Genomic DNA, 5,551 nt, shown 5'->3' with positions numbered 1-5,551 from the left:
TGTTTGTCAAACATTTGGAAATAGGAAAAGTTGCAATAAGAATGCAGTGATCCATCACTTGTGCTATGGTTTTTAGATATTCTGGTTTTTAGAATTTGCTTCTTCAGTGTGAACTAATGAGAGTAAAGGTCTGATCTTCTTCTCTTCTTAAAACTTAGTCCCCCATAGTAGATTCAATCACCAAATAAATGTCCTGATTGATTAATTTGCCTTAGCATTTCTTAGATTTGCCATATTGCTATATTTGAGAAAAAGTTTTCTATGTATGCCATATAGAGAAATGCTGCATCAGCCAAAGGATGACATTTTTGTTTATTCCTAACATGGATTTAAAAATTCTCTGTTTTGTATGTGTCTATGATGTTCTCTAGCAAGTTTCAAGGGCTGCTAATTGTAGCCAATGCATTCATCCCAGACTTCATGCACTTTGCCGCTGGATAAAATCCCTTCTTGGCATTTCTTGTAGGACAACAAGAAAAAGCACAAGGCCCGTATGGGGATCGAACCCATGACATTGGCGTTATTAGCACCACACTCTAACCAACTGAGCTAACCGGCCAAACATAAAAGTATCAGCAAACACAAAAATGCCAAATGTACCTAAAACAGGAGAACATTCAGTATTTCAAAGATCAGCAATATTGAGTAGAGGAAGACTCTCTAATAATGGGTTCCATGTTGTAATGGTGAGCACTTTGGACTTTGAATCCAGTAATCTGATTTCAAATCTTGGTGGGACCTATCTTTGTTCAATTTCCTTAAAGTTGAATTTTAGGATAGCTTATCTATATTTAAACTTTGTATAAATCCCATCATCTTCAGTGGTTTCTTTACTCCAATCTAATTTTGAAACTGTTTCAAATCAGTTTTCAACTGGAGAGATGTTTGTCAAACATTTGAAAATAGGAAAAGTTGCAATAAGAATGCAGTGATCCATCACTTGTGCTATGGTTTTAAGATATTCTGGTTTTAAGAATTTTCTTATTCAGTGTGCACTAATGAGAGTAAAGGTCTGTTCTTCTTCTCTTCTTAAAACTTAGTCCCCCATAGTAGATTCAATCACCAAATAAATTTCCTGATTGATTAATTAGCCTTAGCATTTCTTAGATTTGCCATATTGCTATATTTGAGAAAAAGTTTTCTATGTATGCCATATAGAGAAATGCTGCATCAGCCAAAGGATGACATTTTTGTTTATTCCTAACATGGATTTAAAAATTCTCTGTTTTGTATGTGTCTATGATGTTCTCTAGCAAGTTTCAAGGGCTGCTAACTGTAGCCAATGCATTCATCCCACACTTCATGCACTTTGCCACTGGATAAAATCCCTTCTTGGCATTTCTTGTAGGACAACAAGAAAAAGCACATGGCCCGTATTGAACCCATGACTTTGGCATTATTAGCACCACGCTCTAACCAACTGAGCTAACCGGCCAAACATAAAAGCATCTGCAAACACAAAAATGCCAAATGTACCTAAAACAGGAGAACATTCAGTATTTCAAAGATCAGCAATATTGAGAAGAGGAAGACTCTCTAATAATGGGTTCCATGGTGTAATGGTGAGCACTTTGGACATTGAATCCAGTAATCTGTTTTCAAATCTTGGTGGGACCTAACTTTGATCAATTTCCTTAAAGTTGAATTTTCAAAGTTTTAGGATAGCTTATCTATATTTAAACTTTGTATAAATCCCATCAACTTCAGTGGTTTCTTTACTCCAAACTAATTTTGAAACTGTTTCAAATCAGTTTTCAACCGGAGAGATGTTTGTCAAACATTTGGAAATAGGAAAAGTTGCAATAAGAATGCAGTGATCCATCACTTGTGCTATCGTTTTTAGATATTCTGGTTTTTAGAATTTGCTTCTTCAGTGTGCACTAATGAGAGTAAAGGTCTGATCTTCTTCTCTTCTTAAAACTTAGTCCCCCATAGTAGATTCAATCACCAAATAAATGTCCTGATTGATTAATTTGCCTTAGCATTTCTTAGATTTGCCATATTGCTATATTTGAGAAAAAGTTTTCTATGTATGCCATATAGAGAAATGCTGCATCAGCCAAAGGATGACATTTTGGTTTATTCCTAACATGGATTTAAAAATTCTCTGTTTTGTATGTGTCTATGATGTTCTCTAGCAAGTTTCAAGGGCTGCTAACTGTAGCCAATGCATTCATCCCAGACTTCATGCACTTTGCCGCTGGATAAAATCCCTTCTTGGCATTTCTTGTAGGACAACAAGAAAAAGCACATGGCCCGTATGGGGATCAAACAAATGACCCTGGCGTTATTAGCACCACGCTCTAACCAACTGAGCTAACCGGCCAAACATAAAAGCATCAGCAAACACAAAAATGCCAAATGTACCTAAAACAGGAGAACATTCAGTATTTCAAAGATCAGCAATATTGAGTAGAGGAAGACTCTCTAATAATGGGTTCCATGGTGTAATGGTGAGCACTTTGGACTTTGAATCCAGTAATCTGATTTCAAATCTTGGTGGGACCTATCTTTGTTCAATTTCCTTAAAGTTGAATTTTAGGATAGCTTATCTATATTTAAACTTTGTATAAATCCCATCATCTTCAGTGGTTTCTTTACTCCAAACTAATTTTGAAACTGTTTCAAATCAGTTTTCAACTGGAGAGATGTTTGTCAAACAATTGAAAATAGGAAAAGTTGCAATAAGAATGCAGTGATCCATCACTTGTGCTATGGTTTTAAGATATTCTGGTTTTAAGAATTTTCTTCTTCAGTGTGCACTAATGAGAGTAAAGGTCTGATCTTCTTCTCTTCTTAAAACTTAGTCCCCCATAGTAGATTCAATCACCAAATAAATGTCCTGATTGATTAATTTGCCTTAGCATTTCTTAGATTTGCCATATTGCTATATTTGAGAAAAAGTTTTCTATGTATGCCATATAGAGAAATGCTGCATCAGCCAAAGGATGACATTTTTGTTTATTCCTAACATGGATTTAAAAATTCTCTGTTTTGTATGTGTCTATGATGTTCTCTAGCAAGTTTCAGGGGCTGCTAACTGTAGCCAATGCATTCATCCCAGACTTCATGCACTTTGCCGCTGGATAAAATCCCTTCTTGGCATTTCTTGTAGGACAACAAGAAAAAGCACATGGCCCGTATGGGGATCAAACAAATGACCCTGGCGTTATTAGCACCACGCTCTAACCAACTGAGCTAACCGGCCAAACATAAAAGCATCAGCAAACACAAAAATGCCAAATGTACCTAAAACAGGAGAACATTCAGTATTTCAAAGATCAGCAATATTGAGTAGAGGAAGACTCTCTAATAATGGGTTCCATGGTGTAATGGTGAGCACTTTGGACTTTGAATCCAGTAATCTGATTTCAAATCTTGGTGGGACCTATCTTTGTTCAATTTCCTTAAAGTTGAATTTTAGGATAGCTTATCTATATTTAAACTTTGTATAAATCCCATCATCTTCAGTGGTTTCTTTACTCCAAACTAATTTTGAAGCTGTTTCAAATCAGTTTTCAACTGGAGAGATGTTTGTCAAACATTTGGAAATAGGAAAAGTTGCAATAAGAATGCAGTGATCCATCACTTGTGCTATGGTTTTTAGATATTCTGGTTTTTAGAATTTGCTTCTTCAGTGTGCACTAATGAGAGTAAAGGTCTGATCTTCTTCTCTTCTTAAAACTTAGTCCCCCATAGTAGATTCAATCACCAAATAAATGTCCTGATTGATTAATTAGCCTTAGCATTTCATAGATTTGCCATATTGCTATATTTGAGAAAAAGTTTTCTATGTATGCCATATAGAGAAATGCTGCATCAGCCAAAGGATGACATTTTTGTTTATTCCTAACATGGATTTAAAAATTCTCTGTTTTGTATGTGTCTATGATGTTCTCCAACAAGTTTCAAGGGCTGCTAACTGTAGCCAATGCATTCATCCCTGACTTCATGCACTTTGCCGCTGGATAAAATCCCTTCTTGGCATTTCTTGTAGGACAACAAGAAAAAGCACATGGCCCGTATGGGGATCGAACCCATGACATTGGCGTTATTAGCACCACACTCTAACCAACTGAGCTAACCGGCCAAACATAAAAGTATCAGCAAACACAAAAATGCCAAATGTACCTAAAACAGGAGAACATTCAGTATTTCAAAGATCAGCAATATTGAGTAGAGGAAGACTCTCTAATAATGGGTTCCATGTTGTAATGGTGAGCACTTTGGACTTTGAATCCAGTAATCTGATTTCAAATCTTGGTGGGACCTATCTTTGTTCAATTTCCTTAAAGTTGAATTTTAGGATAGCTTATCTATATTTAAACTTTGTATAAATCCCATCATCTTCAGTGGTTTCTTTACTCCAAACTAATTTTGAAACTGTTTCAAATCAGTTTTCAACTGGAGAGATGTTTGTCAAACATTTGAAAATAGGAAAAGTTGCAATAAGAATGCAGTGATCCATCACTTGTGCTATGGTTTTAAGATATTCTGGTTTTAAGAATTTTCTTCTTCAGTTTGCACTAATGAGAGTAAAGGTCTGTTCTTCTTCTCTTCTTAAAACTTAGTCCCCCATAGTAGATTCAATCACCAAATAAATGTCCTGATTGATTAATTTGCCTTAGCATTTCTTAGATTTGCCATATTGCTATATTTGAGAAAAAGTTTTCTTTGTATGCCATATAGAGAAATGCTGCATCAGCCAAAGGATGACATTTTTGTTTATTCCTAACATGGATTTAAAAATTCTCTGTTTTGTATGTGTCTATGATGTTCTCTAGCAAGTTTCAAGGGCTGCTAACTGTAGCCAATGCATTCATCCCAGACTTCATGCACTTTGCCGCTGGATAAAATCCCTTCTTGGCATTTTTTGTAGGACAACAAGAAAAAGCACGTGGCCCGTATGGGGATCGAACAAATGACCTTGGCGTTATTAGCACCACGCTCTAACCAACTGAGCTAACCGGCCAAACATAAAAGCACCAGCAAACTCAAAAATGCCAAATGTACCTAAAACAGGAGAACATTCAGTATTTCAAAGATCAGCAATATTGAGTAGAGGAAGACTCTCTAATAATGGGTTCCATGGTGTAATGGTGAGCACTTTGGACTTTGAATCCAGTAATCTGATTTCAAATCTTGGTGGGACCTATCTTTGTTCAATTTCCTTAAAGTTGAATTTTAGGATAGCTTATCTATATTTAAACTTTGTATAAATCCCATCATCTTCAGTGGTTTCTTTACTCCAAACTAATTTTGAAACTGTTTCAAATCAGTTTTCAACTGGAGAGATGTTTGTCAAACATTTGGATATAGGAAAAGTTGCAATAAGAATGCAGTGATCCATCACTATTGCTATGGTTTTAAGATATTCTGGTTTTAAGAATTTTCTTCTTAAGTGTGCACTAATGAGAGTAAAGGTCTGTTCTTCTTCTCTTCTTAAAACTTAGTCCCCCATAGTAGATTCAATCACCAAATAAATGTCTTGATTGATTAATTTCACTTTGCATTTCTTAGATTTGCCATATTGCTATATTTGAGAAAAAGT

General features: G+C 35.5%; 2 non-coding genes across 2 annotated transcripts; both read right to left on the bottom strand.

Annotated features, from left to right (window-relative positions):
* Positions 1 to 485: 485 nt before the first annotated feature.
* TRNAI-AAU (transfer RNA isoleucine (anticodon AAU)) lies at positions 486 to 559 on the bottom strand. Its single transcript has one exon. It is a non-coding gene; the product is annotated as a tRNA-Ile (tRNA).
* A 3,457-nt stretch (positions 560 to 4,016) lies between these two features.
* Positions 4,017 to 4,090, bottom strand: TRNAI-AAU (transfer RNA isoleucine (anticodon AAU)). The gene has a single exon. It is a non-coding gene; the product is annotated as a tRNA-Ile (tRNA).
* Between the last annotated feature and the right edge of the window lie 1,461 nt (positions 4,091 to 5,551).

This window comes from Taudactylus pleione, unplaced genomic scaffold (assembly GCF_031769625.1).
Source record: "Taudactylus pleione unplaced genomic scaffold, aTauple2 ptg000085l, whole genome shotgun sequence".
Taxonomy (NCBI): Eukaryota; Metazoa; Chordata; class Amphibia; order Anura; family Myobatrachidae; genus Taudactylus; species Taudactylus pleione.
This window is presented reverse-complemented; position numbering and strand designations above follow the sequence as displayed.